The following is a 19066-nucleotide window of genomic DNA, read 5'->3' on the forward strand; positions in this document are numbered from 1 at the left end:
TCATGTACTGCCCATGTCATGTTCTGTGAGTGCCCCCTGGCAGGGGAAGAGGGCAGCACAGTCAAGGTTACCTGGACAGCCCACTCTCAGCAGTGCTCCAGCATGAACCAGTTGTATCAACCCTGCTAGCTGTCATTCTGGTCATTTTGGGGGACACAGACAATAGGAAATGAAAGTGGACATTCAGATATCCAGTGGCAATGGGATGGGGGGAGAAGTATTGCCAAGAGGAAAGAAGTGAGGGCAGGCATGAGTCCTGCGTGGACTGGGACAGCAGGTATGGAGAGGGTCAGGAGTGGAGAGGAAAGTGCCCAAAGGTGGGGCAGCAGAAGTCCCCACAGGGGTCCCCAGGGAGAGGAAGGCTGGCGTTGGCAAGAGGAGGACAGTACCAAGTGGAAGAGACAGCTGGCAGCATGTGGCACCCCAACCTATTCTTTCAAAATCTGCAAGCCATTGTACCCATGGAGTGCTGCTGAGTCTCCTCAGTCACCATAGGCTCACCCAAATGGGATGTATTCTTGGATAACTCATGTCATCTCCTAGGCATCAATTTTTTTCATCAACAGAATGGGAATAAAAGAACATACCTACTTCAAAGTGTTGCAAGGGTTAATGGAGTTACGTATACAGGGCCTAGGGGACAGCCCCTGGCATATCAAGGCTCCTGATGAATGATAATTGAGGCATTATTACTTGTGTCTGGGACTCAGGTCTCTATGTGATCCACATGCACTAACCCACAGAGTCCTCTCCCCTCCCTGGCAACCACACTTTTCCACATTTTTGCAAAACCCTGTTCTCCAGGTTGCTAAGCCAGTGAACTTCGTCCTGACTCCTGTCAGCCCTTCCAGGGGAATGCTGCTCCCCACCACTGAACACAGAGGCTACACAGCATCCCATGGCCAGGCAGGTTCCCATCTCCTGCCTGCCAAATCAGGAGGCTCTGTTTCTTTCTCTGACGGCAGCCTTTTTCTCTCCTGCTCCTCTGCAGACCAGGTACCTGTACGGCAATTTGTTCCAGATGCTGAGCAATTTGCGTAGTCCTGCTCAGCATGAAAAATATTTCCCCAATGCTTATCGACCTCTGGAAAAGCTGGTGTTTTCAAGCCTGCCAGCCAATCACCAACACTTAGCTGGAAGTGTGTGGGCCTTTAATCATCGTTGTCCAAACACGGGAAGAGCAGCAGCCAGCAGAGAGAGAATTCTTGCTGGTTAAACCCTGGGAAGTGGTGTGTCTCTCACCCACTGAGCTGTGGACAGAAGTCCCCAAAGAGTCATTGTTTGTTTGTCTTTCTAGGAGCTGTGTCTCCAGGAGTTTGGGGAGAATGTACCTGATGAATTAAGTGGATTCTCAGCTGAAACAGAATCAGTGAAATGGAAAAAGTGGTCCAAGAAGGCTGTTCAATGAATCAGGACCTTCCTGCCTCTGGCAGAGGGGCAATACTCTCTCAGGGCAGGGAGCAGAGAAAGCTACTGACATGTGCTAATTGAGTGCCTTGTTTTTCAATATGTGGTCTGAGGGCCAGCAGCACCCAGAACCTTTAGAAATGTAGACTCTCGGGGCGCCTGGGTGGCGCAGTCGGTTGAGCGTCCGACTTCAGCCAGGTCACGATCTCGCGGTCCGTGAGTTCGAGCCCTGCGTCAGGCTCTGGGCTGATGGCTCAGAGCCTGGAGCCTGTTTCCGATTCTGTGTCTCCCTCTCTCTCTGCCCCTCCCCCGTTCATGCTCTGTCTCTCTCTGTCCCAAAAATAAATAAATGTTGAAAAAAAAAATTAAAAAAAAAAAAAAAAAGAAATGTAGACTCTCAAGCCCTACCCCAGACCAACCGCATCAGAATCTGTATTTTAAAAAGATTCCTGTGTGATATCTATGTAAATACAGTTTCAGAAGCACTGATTTATGAGACACATAAAGATCCTATCCTCTTTCTCACCCCAAAGTATCTCCTTTCATTAAGCTCTGCTAGAGATGCTGGCAATTTACACATTCATTACTTCTTAATTAAGACAGGGAATATTTTTTGAAAAGAGGTTGTATATAGAGTCATTATAATAATGGGGTCCCACTTCTGCAGGCCTCAGACTTCTGTGGACCTTCAATGCAAGATAAGGTTAGATTTTCCCTTAAACCCTTTGTTTCTCACCCACAAGGCTTTTTTTTTTAATACTCTGCAGCAGCAGCACTCACTAACAATGTTTATTACAAGCCCATGTGTTTGTTTCCTTAATCACCAGTGATGGGAACCAGCCCAAAGGCACACTGAAGCTGCTCATGGTAGGAGAATATCATTAATATGTCAAAAATGTATGCCTGCCTCTTGTGCTACACAACATCTCCAGGCATGGCTGCTACCTTCCCAAAGATTACAGTATAATCTGTAGTTTCTTTGTGGAAGAAATTAAAAATAATCTTAGATTTCCAAGCAGCTCCCTGTGGGATGCACATTTTGCCTCCTGTGACCCCAGTACCTTGCTTGGTATCCAGAACAGCATCAGCCCTCAGGGTTTGCAGGATGACCAAATGCTCCTACCTTGTATCAAGCACCCACTACATGCCAGGCAGTGAGCTAGGCATTTCTACTTGCTCTCTCTTTCTATTGCTCTAGGGGTCTGTTTACCACTCCCAACAGTTATGTGTTCCAGGCAACCATCCTACTGAGTAGATAGTAACTATCTGCCTTTCCTGTGGCAGAGGTGTCAGGGAACAAAGCAGGTTCATTGGACCCAAAGCTTCACTGTTTTCACCACTTCACTTTACCTCCAAGTAAAGAACAGAATGGATGGATGGTGGGTAAAGGTTGTGAGAGCATGTTAGGGCACCTTAGCAAGGCTTGCTCTTCAAGGACCCCACCCCAAAATGCTTCTGAGGACAAAACCCAAAAACAGTCATGAATAAGAGAGCAGCAGCCACTGTTGTCCAGTCACCTGAGGTTCCCAGGAACAGGTCACTTCTGTCCAAAGGCTGCCCCTCACCCCCTCTAATGCCAACTTCACTGGGCATGTGAGGAAGCCAGCAGATTAGGATTCAGCACAGTTTCCTAAGCAAATGCCCAAATCCTGTGGGGGAAATCAAGCTATGGAAATTAAAACAAAAGTAATGACAAAAATCAGTTTCAGTAAGTATCAAGGTAAAAAAACAGGATTTGTACTGTTCCCCCACCCTCCCGCCACCAACCACCAGCTTTTCTCCCCATGGTTTGAGAAGTCCAGAATGCCTCTTGGTACATGATTAAAATTTCCTCTTTTGGTGGCTCCCTCCCTGTCTCCTTCATCTTTTTTGGTCTGAGCCGACACGAGAGACAATTAGGGACTGTATAATCATTGCTGCTGGGGCTGTGCTTCTACATACATTCTCCTCAGAAGGGGCTGATTACCATATTAAGCATCTTTCACTTGACAAAAATCAGTGAAAATGTTTCCCTCCATTTTCCCCAGAATACAGACAAGAGAGTCAAGAGGGAAAGGCAGCCAGCCACCAATGAGGTCTAAATCATCAGAAACTCTTCTGTCTTTCATAGCACTTATTTCCTTTGATGTTAAAATCTCTTTTTCTACTTGTGATTTATTTCTTCTTCTTCTTCTTCTTCTTCTTCTTCTTCTTCTTCTTCTTCTTCTTCTTCTTTCTTCTTCTTCTTCTTCTTCTTCTTCTTCTTCTTCTTCTTCTTCTTCTTTTTTTGTAAACTGCCATTCAGAGGGGCTGTCCTCTCTGCAGAGCCCTGAACCTGCCAACATCTACTGGTAAGGTCAGCCTGGCTCTGGAAGTTTGAATCATCGCATAGCTCTGGCCGGAGGCAGACCTGCTCCTCAACTCACATCTAGCCAATCGGACCCAAGTATCTTGCTGTGATTGACAACTGTCTGGAGAACGTTAGGTTTCATTCACCATTTTCAATAGACAACAATGGAAAGAAAAGTAAACCCCAGAAGCCAACTTTGCAGCAAGCCTGCAGTGTTTTCTGACTTGAAAGGCAAGTGAAGTGGAGACTCAAATCAATTATCTAAATAATTAAAACCCCAAATATATTTCCCTAGACACACTCAAATAATTGAAGCAAAGGGGGCTTTCGGGTCACCTACATCAAGACCTCCCTTCATCTTCCTCACCAGTTTGTTTATCTGACTCAGACGGTGTCAGTAAGGTCATAGGATATGAGGAGAATAGGAGTAATGTATTAAGTGTCCATAATATTCATGTAAACATCTCAATACACATACCATTAAGATCCAGGGCCTCCTTGTGGCTCAGTCTTGGAGTAGTTTCATTCAAAGAATTACAGTCCAAAAATCATACATAAGTTTTAAAAGGATTGCAATTTTAACTCTTTCAAACTACATTAAGAGAATCCAACTCCTAAGATAGGGAAATACTACCTAATAGCAAGCAAACAAGCACTGTGACCTCAACTCCAGTTCTCTGCTGCCCCACAGCCACCAGGGAGCCCTGTCTAAGTGCCTCACACCCTCCCAGCAGCCCCAAAGCTCCTGCCATGAGGCTCCGGTCTTTTATTTCTTTCTCGGTTAACTCCCACCTCTCTAGACATGGCTGTATTCATTCACTGGATTCTACATCATAAAATTACAGAACTAGCTGTCAAAGATGGAATTCTTATCAGAAAGGAGGAGGAAGGAAAGCTGTACTGGCTGCCACAAAGACAAAATGTTCTTTGGTGGGCTGGGACTGATGGGGCAGGAGACAAGAAAGGCTGAGATGCTCACATGCTAGTGAAATTTGTACCTGTCCCACAACCCATGTGACAACTTTCAGAAGATTATATTATCTCTACTCCATGGTGGGCAGCCTGACTCCAGGCCACTTGTCGAATTTCATAGACCTAACGAGTGGCAAAATTAGAACCAGTGTATATGACAACAAAGCTCACCATTTTTCCACCAAACCACAAGCATCCTATGGAAGGGATATGATTAATCTGGAATGATAATAATAAAAATAAGATTTTTATGATTAATTTATCATTAACCTTTAGGTGAAGCAGATGTAGGAGTTGGAGAGGTAAAACAATGACACTGAAAATGGCTTCCCTTTGGCTTGTGACCCAGTTGGTCTTCTAACCCTCACATAATGCTAGCTTGTGGCTCTTTCTGATTATATTTGGGTGTGGTTGGCTTTCCTTAATAAATGCAACTTAAATTCATTTCACAAATATTAGTTAAGTTCCTGCCATGTTAGGGATCATGTGAGATAGAAGGCAAATAGAAATACAGCATGATCCTTGCCCTACGAGAGATGGAGTTGAGTTGGAGATACAGGCATTTATAACAATTAGGACTGCGCAGTGTGGAAAGGGAAGAAGAGCAGAAAATATCCAACTGTGCCCAGATTGATCAGGATAGACTTCACCAAAGGCATACCATTTGACAGGGCTCTTGGATAACTGTGTTCTACTGCCTTTTTTAACGGTTTCTGTTAGTCTTCAAGGTAATCTTCAAATTGTTTCATTTTCATACTTAACCATTGCGTTCTACTCAATCCCTAAAGAAATTGTTAACATTGACCAGGCTTCAAAGTCACACCCTCCCAAGATGAGTCACATTGAAAAGTCATATTTTCTTGGTCTCTCCACAGTTCAATTCTACTATCCCTGGCTTGGCTCAATATCAATAAATATTTTTTGAGCGTATAATTGTAAGCAAATAAAGACATAGCCTGTGGCCTCATGGAGCTTAAAGTCCATCAGAGGAGATACATGTTCTTCAAATATTTGTAAAGTTTATGTGACATTTCATACACATAAGTATAAAATTTCAACTATGCCCTGAGCAGACAGAAGAGAGGGATCTGACCAGGGGTGGGGGTAGGGGGGAATTGTCAGAGATTTCTCAAAGTGTCAATATTAAAGCCAATATCTGAAGGACAGAAGTGAGGAGAGAAGACCATCTCATGCAGAGCAAACAAAGAGGCTGCGGCAGGAGGGAGCAGAAGAAAACAAGAGGCTGAAAAAATAGCAATGTGCTCAGAGTGGAAAGCAGATGGGGAACACAGGGCAAGATGAAGCCAGACACAGGTGGAGCCAAACCCCACAGGGCCTGTGGCCATGTGAAATATACTGGTGTTTTTCCCATGAGTGAAATGAAGCCATTTATGCCATGACAGGCAAGACCAGGTCTGCATTTTAAAAAGGCCACTTGAGGGGAGCTTGGGTGGCTCAGTCGGTTAAGCGTCCAACTTCAGCTCAGGTCATGATCTCACAGTCCATGAGTTCAAGCCCCATATTGGGCTCTGTGCTGACCCTTCAGAACCTGAAGCCTGATTCAGATTCTGTGTCTCCCCCTCTCTGTTCCCTCCCCCACTTAAGTTCTGTCTCTCTTTTTCTCAAAAACATAAGTAAACATTAAAAAATTAAAAATTAAAAAAAATTAAAAGGTCACTTGAGCTTCTCCTTAGAGAAAACATGGCAGAGTGGCAAGAGTGAATGTGTGAGACAGCTTAGGAAATACTGCAATAGTCCATGGGAGCTGGAAAGGGTGGAAAAATTAGCACCTTGGAGTGTAGAAGCAGGGTTATGGTCCTAAGGCCTTCCCCTTGCTGGTCAAGGCAGCCTGGCCAATGGAATGGTCTTTTTTTGGGTTTCCCCATTGACAAAACTGGGGAAGACACTTCCCTACCTCCTTCCAGGGTGCTTTTGAAGATCAAATTAAGTGATAAAAATGAGCATACACAATGTAGCACAAAATGACATTGATAGCAAAGAAGCAATTAAAATATGTTTAATGGGTACCTATTGCTCACATGAGAGCAAAGAACACAAAGCCTGAAGAAAATAACATAGCTTTTAAAATTAGCACGTATTATGGGAGGTATAGGAGAGAAATTTGGAGTGAGGGTTGAGCAGGAGAGAGAAGAGAAAGAAACATAGAAGGAGAGAGGGAGCAGGAGAAGAGATTCAAGGACCATTTTCATTTAGTTGTTTAAATCAGAGAATGGAGAGAAAAGAAGTCAGTGAATGTGTGTGTTCCCCTCGTCTGGATGCTAGTTCTGCCTCTAGCTCCACCAGCCCATGGATCTATTTATGAATCAGTAGGCCTTCTTTTTGAATAAGCCATGATGCTATTTACGTTTTCTTTTAAAAGAGTTATCTCCATTTTCTGCCTTTCCCCCATGTGAATCCTTGCATAATTACTCAATTGATAACATTCTTCTGACAAAAAAAAAAATCCAAGCCAAGAAAAGAAAGGCACACTCTGAATTTTCAGAACGCTGATTCCAGAAAGAACAGAAATGATTTCTTCTTTTGCTCCTGTTCTGCAATTGTATAGCAACTTCTTGCCTTTTTAAATGATGAATTAGTAAACCCTATTATTCATCTTAATAAAAAAAATTCTACCGAAACCCTTTTAAGTTTTATGACAAATGGAGTGTCTTGAATTAACAAAGTACTTGGAATGTGGAGCAAAAATCCCCCACAAATATCCCCAAATGTGTTCTCAGATCACTTCTCCTGAAAGTTATCTTTGGAGAGCTGTTCACCGGCTCTCCCCCACCTTCTTTTCCCATTAGCCCCCTCCCATGGATGGCTTTGTTCCTAGAACCTTCATTCCGTACAGTGTCAAATGCTTCTGAGAGCTTGGAGAGGTGTGCTTCAGTCTCCCAAGGCCAAGCCTGGCCGTGCCAACTGTACAGAAATCCAGGGCGATGGGGAGAATGCCACCTGCTTGTTGGATTCCTTTCCCTCTCCCCTCCATGCCTGCTTCACCCAAGCTGTGGCAACCTTTCTCAAAGAGTGACCCAATCACCTTGAAGCAGAAATACATCAATGTGTGAGTTCTGCAACAATGGTATTGAAATTAACCTGCTAGCCTGGCAGATAATTATCTTAATAAGAAATTTTCTTTGAAAACACAGATTTTACAAACTCCTCTTGATCTCCAAACTTGAACCAAGCAAACAGCTCCATCTCAAAATATGATCTTAGAATGAAATTAATATTGATTATGAGGGATAAAAAGTGCTGCATGGAAGATAGTAAAAATTGTTTCAGATTAGGGGGTGGGAAAATAAGATGAGAATAAAAATGAAGTATTAGCAAAGCACTATAAAATGACAATAAAGTCCATTGTTGTTAAATCACTCAGTTAATTAATAGAAGATTCTGCAGGAATATATTAAGTTACCACTAAATTGTGTGATCTGGTTTTGTTTAAAATATTCAACAGACTCAAAAACTCAGGAGACCTTTGGAGAAAGGGACCTGAGGTCAGGAACCTGAAAGCTAAAAAATAGGATTAACTACATTAAGTTTATTTATTCACTCATTTATCCATTGAACACATATTTTATAGGAACCCACCATGTGCAATTGAGAGCTATGTGCTACAGAAACAGGGCAAATCACTGTCCTCAAGATGCTTACAGACTAACAGGAGGAAACTATGGCAGGAGTTATGATTAAATCATGACACAGTTACAATGAAGACCAAAGAGAGAGGGAGAGAGATGTGAGTTCCACCTGGAGGAACCAGGAAATTGCCAACCACCCCACATAGCCAACTACCTGGTGGTGGTACAAGTGGGCAATTCCTGTATGTACTTTGGATTTGTTCTGTTGATGAAAATACAGAGCTGAGACCTGCTCCCTTGTGGGAAGTAGGGCCAATGAAGAAAAAGGACATAATTCCTGTTGACAATCTCCCAGAAAAAAAAACAGATACGGTACTCCAGACTATAGAAAGCAGGCCTTAGAGAGGAAAGGCATGCTTTTATCTCTTTCTCTAGTCTTGGATCTGTAGGGCCTGTGCTTCTGGTGGAAGAAGTTGAAGTGTGTATGCCTGGGAAATGGGTGCTGAACAGATATCTAGAAAAAGGGACTAGTATAGCAGCAAAAAGGGAGGAATTATTTCCCACCTGCCATTGACTATTTATAGAGAGGACTCCAAACCTCAGAGGTCAAGCCACAGATTGCAAGTTTGCTTTGATGGCTGTTATTCTCTGTTTACTACTGAAGGCTATGTATCAGAGTACCTAAGAGCAAGGGCCCTGAGGGCAAACTGCTTTCATTCATATCCTGACTCCCAACTAATTCAATGAGTAATCTTGGAAAAATTATTTATTCTACATCCCTTCATTATCTTTAAAATGGGAATAATCACAGGACTTACCTCATGGAGTTGTTATGAAGGTCAAATAAGTTACTACATATAATGCACCTCTGATCATTCCCTGCATGGAGCAAACACTCAGCAATTATTTGCTATGAAATACATGTCATAAAAAAAATCCTTAATTTGAGTTATATCTCATTTGAGTTATTGAGTGTTTATAAAATTTTGAAATAATTAATTAAAGCACTGATCCTTACCATAAGGGTTATAAAGGGGAAGGTTTTAGAGTAAATATGTCCCCATTGTGCTGAGTTGACCAAGACAGTAAATGTCAGAAAGAAACTTAAAAAAGGAGTTTCTAGTGGAAGAATATGAGTCCTGAGTTCTGGGAGCCCTTCCCTTCCATAAGAGTCTCCTTTCAAAGATAGTCTTAAAGGGTCTGGCTTTTATTTTTATTATGGAATTTCATGCCAGTACTCCAAAAGAAAATTGAAAGTCATGTAATTTACATAAAACTGCACTGACTTCTGATTGGAATAAATTACATGTTTCTAATCTTTCTAGGTAACTTCCAGGGAAGGCCCTGGGTATATTAGCCTGAACCTTGGTTTTTAGGTCATTTCATTAAGCCTAGTCTATTTCCCCAAGTTAGGCAATGATAGATGTCAGGAAAAGGGGTCACACACACACACACACACACACAAACACACACACCACAGTTAGTATCATGCATTAAAAATGTAAGAATTATTGAAAAAATATCTGCAAGTGAGAAATGGCAGAGCACATGCAGTCTTCATCCCTACCCACGAGGAACTGTGACCAGGCCAGACATGGCTATATGCACCGTGGAAAGGCCCCTACAAGAGACTTGTATAAATTCATATTACACTACACATTTATAGAAGAAGTGATAAGGGGACAAGGGCATATCTAGTCAATTCAGCAGTGGGAATTCCCTTTTCAAAGAATAGCATTATCAGGAAAAGGGAAAGGCTCTGGAGTTCAGCCACTGATATTCCCCTGTTCTGCTGAGCTTACTCAGAACTGCCTAGTTGGCATCTTGCTGAGCTGTCAAAATTGGGAGGGAATGAATCTCCAAGGCCCAGAACACCTGATCACCATAGGCCCCATGTGTTCTGACTCATATACACTTAAGGCTTTCCCTAAGCCAACACATCCACTTTCATTATCTTAATTGCCACCCACAAGTGAACGTCTCCTAAATCAAATCTTCAGCCTTGACTTCTTACTGAGCTTCAGATGGATATTTTTTCTTGCTTGTCTCATAATATCTCACACTCAGCATATCTAAAAATGGGTGACCCTGTTTCCCCAGACCTTCCCCTTTGCCTAAATTTTCTTGTCATAATTGATTGTCCCACCATCATCAGCTTTAACTGAAAGCATCCAAATCTGAAACCTGGCAGTCATCTTTGTCTCTTCCCTCTGACTTTTCATATTAATTCATCACTGTGATGGTTAATTTTATGTGACTGGGCTAAAGGATACCCAGATAGCAGATAAACATTATTCCTGGATGTGTATGTGAGGGTGTCTCTAAAAAAGATTAGTATTCGAATTTGTAGACTGAGTTAAGTAGATTGCCCTCAACTGTATGTGCTGTTATCATGCAATTTGTCCAGGGCCCCCAAATAGAACAGAAAAGGCATTGGAAGGGTTAATTTGCTTGGGTTGAGCCATCCATCTACTCCTGCCCTCAGACAAAGACATTGGTTGTACTTTGTTCTCAGGCTTTCAGACTCAGTGTGGGACTTACATAATTGGCCCCAGACTCTCAGGCCTTCAGACTCAGATGGAATTACACCACCAGCTTTCCTGGGCCTCCAGCTTGAAGACTGTAGATCAAGGGACTTCTTGGCCTCTATAATCACATAAGCCAATTTTCATAATAAATCTCCCCTTTTTCTCTATATACTGTAGATCCTTATTGGTTCCATTCCTCTGGAGAACTCTAATACAATCACCAAGTCAGACCCATTGTAATTTCCATTTTTTTTAAATCCATCTCACCTGCTTCATGCCTGCAGCCAAGACCTTAGCTCAGAAATGCGTCATCCCTTGCCTGCATCATCCAATGCCCCTTAATTGGTCTCCCTATCTCAAACTTCCCATCATCATTAACTACCTGAATTCCAAATCTCAACAGGTCACTTTATTCTACAATTTAAAATTAAAAAATCATTTAAAGGCCATCATTGCCTAAATTCTTCAAAATGACCTAGAATGATTTTCATGAACCTATTTCTTGTGATTCCTCTTCCTTTACTATGTCATACGTTCAACATGGTATTTCTGGCTCTTGGGCTTTTAAATTAGTAGTCTCTTTCCAGGACTACTTTATTTTTTAATTTATTTTTAAGTTTATTTATTTATTTAAGCAATCTCTACACCCCAACATGGAGCTCAATCTCATGACCCCAAAATCAAGAGTCACACGCTCTTCTGGCTAAGCCAACCAGGCACCCCTCTTTCCAGGACTATTTGAGAGTTAACTCGTTATCACCACCTATCCTTTGCCTCATTAGCTACAATTCATCCTTTAGGTCTCAGTGACAGAAACGTGATGATAATTTATCAATAAGATGCCAAAATATCCAGATTTCTGTGTATCAGTATTCAGAAAATCTGAAAATCTCTTCCAATTCTTGCCAAACCCTAACTGGCCCCATTCTCTGGGTACTGAGTTTTACCTCTGACACCATCCATATCAGAGGTAACAGTATCAATTTGACAGTCTTTGGTACAATCATACAGTGCCCCTCTTTCTTCTAACCAAGGGACTCTACTTTTTTATCCAAGAAACATTCCACTTCCAAAAGTGACCCTACTTGATCATCTTTGCCTGAGGCTCCCCATTTGTTTTCCAGTTTTGATAGAAATTTATCTTCACTTTGCAACTTCAATTGCTCATCCTGTCCTTCTTTTCCTAGACTGACAGACAGGAAGAACTAATGGCCTTAAAGAATCTTTCAGTGTTACTCTACTCACCACCAAGCTGATCGCTTATAAGATCAGCTGGGCCTTCACAGAACAGGAGAATTAAATTGTATACAAGTCTCTCTTCCATGTCTCTATCACTAAGCCAGCTATTAACAAAGTCTTCCTAAAAATGCAAAGTCTCACAGGCTTCAGAAGGCCAAACAATCGTACTGGATTTAAGTCAAAAAGCATCAGATCCCTTGCAGATAAAGGACAGCTTTGATTCTCTATATAATAATTTCTTCTTATTCAACCTTCAAATGGTAAAGTTAACTATGTTCTCATCAGCAAGTACCTCTATACCCTCTCAAATCTATCTTTGTTTCATCCATTTCTACCCTGCACTTCCAAATTCAAGTATTTGAGAATCTTCCCTGTATATCTATGCACTATGTGAACAATTAACATGTCGCTACCAGCGTCCCACTCTGCCTGGGAGGATATATGAAGTGGGTTCAGCCTGAAGAGAGATAAATCAGATTCCACTCCATAGGTTCCCAGGATTTAGTTTCTTTCTGTATACTGTCACTCTTTTGCTTACAGACTCCTCTACTGACATGTTTAATCGCCTTCAGTGACTCTCCACTTGCCACAGTATAAAGGTCAAGGCTAGGCCTTCGAGACAGTGTGACAGGCCATTTCTGTCCATTTCTGATCTGGTTCCTATCTATCCACCTAGCCTCATTCAGTTCAGGTAGGGTTCAAATGGTACTCAGGATAGAGTATACCTCAGAGACATGTCAGCACAACCAGCTATATGAGAAACATGATGGGCAAGTATAGATTTACATAGAACTCGGCTAATAATGACTCAGGACTTGTGGCAAATAAGGTCCTTAGGCAAGGCACATTTATACTAGCAGATATTTTGAGGTAAGGGAAATATTGGAAATACTCAAGAGGGATCCAGATTATATCAGAGCCAAAAGGGTTAAACTGCAGTAAGGATTATCATCAATTTCTTACTGAAAAGAAACTGAAAAGATGTACTGCCTTTGCTCTATATTGCGATGTAAAAAGAACTGTAGATAGTTCTCATTACACATTGCGAGTTCTGTCACACTTAAATCCTTTTGTCACTCTCACAAAGCTCTACAGTAAAGAATCTCTCTGGCCATTGTTATATATTACTGCCAGGTCTGTGAGGTCAGATCCTTCCTGATGATCGGAGTCAAGATTCTGGCACACAGCAACGACAGGACCAGATGTGCCCTTCACTTCTGTGAAGAATGTTGTCTTAATGGCAGTTAGTCCTCTCCAGTGATCCCACATTGAAATGGCATCTGGTTGCAAGCCTTTTTCGATAAAACTCCTCTTTCGGGGGATAAGTCCCATGACTGACATGGTCCCCAGGTTGCTGATACCCCATCTCCTGCCTTGGAGATTCTTTTCCTGACCTCAGACTAATCACCATGCTCCACCTGTCTCATTCTCTATGCCCATGTGGACTCAAAAGTGAGATGGCCAGGATCTCACTGTCAGGATAGGGCAGTCTTACCAGGCTCCCTCTACCCATGGTCACCTGATCAGATGCTTTTATGCTTATTGGGTCCAACTTTCCAGCCTGGCCTTCATTTAAACTGTATCCTGACCGTTCAGCTAAACCCACATTAAAAGATGGGGCACTCCCTGGACAGCTCCAGCAGGTCCGCTGCCTTGAACTCTTCTCCATGGCCTTTCTGAGCAAGTGGAGTAGACAGTTTGGCTGAGGCATATGTTTCATGTAGGACAGTTATGGGAAATGGGGCTATAAAAGCAGATTGGGGTCATCCTGGGTAGGACTCCAAGAGAGAGAGAGAAGCATCCCTCCTCTGCTTTGAAGCCCTCTTCAGCAGCACAGCACTGCCACACACAACTCCAGATTTCATTTACTGGATAGGGAGCAACTCCATTAAACTTCAAAGCATCACTTGAGAGAGGATTATTTTCTTACCAAGGTGACTGGAGGTATTTTGGTTCTAAGACTTTATGATCACATTGTCTCAGAGGCAGCTTGACAACGTCTTATGTCTCTGACACTGGAGGGATTTATTCACTTGAAGCGCGACATTAAATCCTTGGCGGGCACTGTATGTAAAATCTGGCTTTATAAATAAACACTACTTTGCCCTTCTGCTTTCCTTTCTTCTGAGAATCTGCAAGCCTCCAACATCTTATAATGAAATAAGCCTTGTACTTCTATCTTAATGGAAGATAGATGTTATCCTTGCTGAGCTGTAGAGGCTCCCTCCTCTATAGGACCAGAATAATATTCATACATCTTTCCCTCCAGAGACCTGAAGAAGTTTGAGTGGCTAATAGGTGTAATTATTCCACTTGGAGATCGAGGAGGAAATGAAGATCCTTTGTCCTAAGCATCACCATTGTGCCTTATTGCCTCATCCTTCCCCCAAAGCTTCTTTCTGCTTCCTAATTCACACAAATGTATGTATCCAATAAAAAAAATAAAAATAAATAAATAAATAACAAAACAAAAAAACATTGGGCTAAAAGAAACCTTAGCTTGGTTATTCCTCTAGACATGATCACCAGGCTCTACTCAAATCCTGCTGGTGATGGGAAGCTCACTATTGCTAAAAGGCAGCCAGTTCCACTGGAGATAGCTCTCTTTCTCACATGGAACTAATATCCCCTTCCTTGTAATTGTTGCCTTTGGGTCCCAACCATGACCCATTGGAGTATCTTTGAGTAAGTGTTATTCTTTCTCCATATGACAGCACCTCAAATATTTGAAGGCAACTATCATAGCTACTTTTCATTATTTTCTTCTCCCACATGAGCTAGGGGCAGACCTTAGCAAGCAGAAAAAATTGTTCACAGCGACTTGTAATATTTCCATTTCTTAAAGAAGAAATAAACATGGAGCAATTTGTCACCCACTTACTGTCCTATTTTTTCAGGTAGAATAAATGCTATTTTCAGCACTGCATCTACCTCAGTTAACTCTTTGGTCTCAGAAAGCCACTGAATTTCATCATGCTCTAAAGCTTTTGCTGACCCTACTTCTGGAAAATGTTGGCTGCTTTCTCCTATGTGTTCCCACGACATTCCATTTAATTTTTTTGTTTGTTTTTTTCAACGTTTATTTATTTTGGGGACAGAGAGAGACAGAGCATGAACGGGGGAGGGGCAGAGAGAGAGGGAGACACAGAACCGGAAACAGGCTCCAGGCTCTGAGCCATCAGCCCAGAGCCCGACGCGGGGCTCGAACCCACGGAGCGCGAGATCGTGACCTGGCTGAAGTCGGACGCTTAACCGACTGCGCCACCCAGGCGCCCCGCCACGACATTCCATTTAAATTATTGCATTGTTTTGTTTCAGTTCATTTATACCCACGCCTGCCTCTCAAGACTTAAAAGTCACAAGCACAGCCCATATTTTAGTCATGGTGGTATCCCCAAAGCCTAGCAGAGTGCCTAGAACTTGGTAGCAAGAAAATAAATGTTTGCTGCTGAATGAATGTTGTCTATACATCATAATAAAGAGGGTTGTCAAGATTTCTTCAATGCCTTAAACTATTGGGAATCTGTTACTTTACAAAGTTGGTTTATTATTTCTCCTGTCAGTTTCAGGTTCCAAAAATATGGAACACGTGTACAAATGTGGAAGCAACTTTGTATATATATACCCCATAAAGAAGATCTATGCCAGCACTCTGCTGTATTTATCTGGCGACTAGCATCGGTGGTGACACATAAAACTATACAGTTAAAAGACATTAAAGTACAACTTAGATGAAAACAGATGAAAAAGATAGAAACTATTCAAAAGGCTGCTGAGAAGAAAAATATCTCTAGGCCCATTCTTTAAAACATTTACATAAATAATTCTGACTAGTTGTGTGTGTGTGTGTGTGTGTGTGTGTGTGTGTGTGATGAGAAGGGGAGTGCTGTGTTTAATTTAAAGTTAACATTAGCCATAATGCCCACTTTCATCTCCTACTTCTTCAGTGTTTTAGATTATCAGTTTGTTTTCAAATATCTTTCATATCACTTCTGAAGGTGTTGGTAGCAAAGGGGCTGTTAGTAGTCAGGGGGCCCTAAGACAGCACAGATATATTAGGAAATCTGAGAGCAAATCTGGGAAGGGGTGGTAAAGTTCATTTGCTCTGTTTAGTTTCCTATCAACTTAGAACAAGAAATAATGGCTTATGCCAGGAAAACTTTCAATAAAGGACTCATCCTAACCAGCCAAATTTGATGTAAGAAAACTGCTATGTGTATTTGACAAATGTTTCTCTCAAATTGCATTGTTTTGTATTTTTTTATTGAAGTATAATTAACATTCAGGGTTATATTAGTTTCATGTATACAATATGATTCAATAATTCTATACATTACTTGGTGTGAATCACAATAAATGTACTCTTTATCCCCTCTATCCATTTCATCCATTCTCCCACTCCCCTCCCCTCGGGAAGCCACCAATTTGTTATCTGTATTTAAGAGTCTGATTTTTTGGTTTTTGTTTGTTTGTTTGTTTGTTTGTTTTGTTTCTTAAATTCTACATATGAGTAATATCACATGGTATTTGTCTTTCCCTGTCTGACTTATTTCACTTAGCATTATACTTTCTAGGTCCATCTCATTTTTTTATGGCTATGAATATTTCAATATATAATATATATACACACACACACACACACACACACACACACACCACAATTTCTTTATCCATTCATCCATTCATCTATGGATGGACATTCATCTATGGATATGGATGCTTCCATATCTTGACTATTATAAATAATGCTGCAATAAACATAAATGTGCATATATGTTTCTGAATTAGCGTTTCAATTTTCTTTAGTAGACACCCAGTAGTGGAATTATTGGATCATATGATAATCCTACTTTTACTTTGTTGGGAAAACTTCATACACTTTGTTTTCCAGAGTAGCTGCACCAATTTGCATTCCCACCCACAGTAGACAAGTGTTTATTTCTCTCCATATCCTTGCCAACACTTGTTGTTTCTTGTCTTTTTGATAGCAGCCATTCTGAAAAGTAAGGTAGTAACTCACTGTGGATTTGATTTGCATCTACCTAATGATTAGTGATGCTGAGCATCTTTTCATGTGTCTGTTGGCCATTTGTATGTTTTATTTGGGAAAATGTCTATTCAGGTCCTCTGCTCATTTTAATTGGATTATTTGGGTTTTTTTGGTCTTGAGTTGTATAAAGTCTTTACATATTGTCAATATGAACCCCCTGTCAGATATGTTATTCACAAACACTGTCTCTCATTCAGTTGGTTACCTTGTTGTTTAATTGATGATTTCAAATTCCATTTTAAATGTTCAGTAGATTTAAGAGAGAGAACGAGCAAGGCTAGCCCTAGCCCTGTGAGACAGTTGCCAGCAGTTTTGTGTGTGTGTGTGTGTGTGTGTGTGTGTGTGTGTGTGTGTGTAAGAATCCAAAAGATTATGTCTAGTACTATATGCAAATAACAATTCAATCTGCCAGTTGAGAGGAGGGACTTCATAGAAAGAGTAGAAGACTGGTTGCTATATTATAACTTTAACCTATCTGGAAAGAGATGGTCAGGGCATATCACACTGGAACCATCTCCAAATTTACTTCTCATGTAATTTCAGACTCTAGAAAAGGTATGGGACACAGAAGTGAGCTTAAAACAAGTTGAGATGCTGACAGAAGATTCATGAAGGAGGATGGCTTTTTTTTTTTTTTTTTTTTTTTTTTTTTTTTTTTTTTTTTTTAGCAAAGGAGGTAATTGGATGCAAGGAACAGGGAACAGGTAGCATCCTATACAGATTAGTGTAGGCAAGTAAATAGCCAAAGAGAAAGGCTTTGATTTTCTGAAATGTCTAAGTCTTTCAACATTTTGAAGATCAAAAGTTCCAAATCAAGGTGTCAGCAGGTCCTAGCTTTCCTGAAAAGCTCTGGGAGAGAATGCTTCTTTTCCTCTTCCAGTATCTGGGGGCTCTCAGTATTCCTTGACTTGTGGCCACATGTCTCCAATTTCTACCTCGTCTTTACATGACTCACCCCTCCATGTCTGTGTTTTCTCCTCTTACGTCATTTATAAGGACACTTGCCTTTAAGACCCACTCAGACAATCTAGACGATCTCCTCTCAAAATCTTCAACATAATTAAACCTACAAAGACTATTTTTCCAAATAAGGTCACATGCACAGGTATTGGGGATTAGGACATGGATATATCCTTTGGGGGGAGCCTCTATTCAACCCACTATGCATATTGATTAAGCAATGATTATTACATTTAAATTAAATAGTAAATTTAATTAAGAAGATAATTTTTAAAACTTGCATTTCCAATAGCTTTAATGAAAGTTAGTCAATCAATTCCTATGGGAAAAATTTACCTTATAAGTAAAATATTTTCAGAGGGAAATAATGATTTAATGTAGAACTATGTAGTTTTTCTCTTCTTGAGTCATGTGTGTGTGTGTGAGAGAGGGAGAGAGAGAGAGAGAGAGAGAAAGAGAGAGAGAGAGAGAGAGAGAGAGAGAGAGACAGAGTGTGTGAGTGTATGTGTGTGTGTTTGACACAAAACAGGTAAATTTAAACTTCATAATGCATGTGCCTAACATTCTTATAAATGTTATTTATTAGATCAGTTAGAGTTCTAGGACCCTATCAGTTTTTGTAAGTAACCAAAGGTAAGGCCAGAATGAAAGAATGAAAAGTCTTTGGTGTTAGGATGGAAGCACCTGTTTTAAATCTTTTCATGACATCTGACCTTTGGCCAAATGTTTAACTATGTAACTGCCTCATGTAGTTAGAGTTTCCTCTGTAAAATGGGGGGAGTGGAAATACTCTTCATCTTCTCAACTTTCACCATGAATACGAAGCCTTTTGATTTCCTGATCAGTTCTCCCAAACTAGCCAGTTCACACAACCAGGGACATGGGGACAGGAAAATGCAAAAGCAAACTTTCTTTTCAAACTTCTTTTTTCAGGGAACAGAGACCAAGCTTACATAATACAGGTTTACTCTAATATAGGTGGGCTGATATTGGA

The sequence above is a fragment of the Puma concolor genome, chromosome D1, assembly GCF_028749965.1.
Source record: "Puma concolor isolate L17-30 chromosome D1, mPumCon1.1.hap2, whole genome shotgun sequence".
Lineage (NCBI taxonomy): Eukaryota > Metazoa > Chordata > Mammalia > Carnivora > Felidae > Puma > Puma concolor.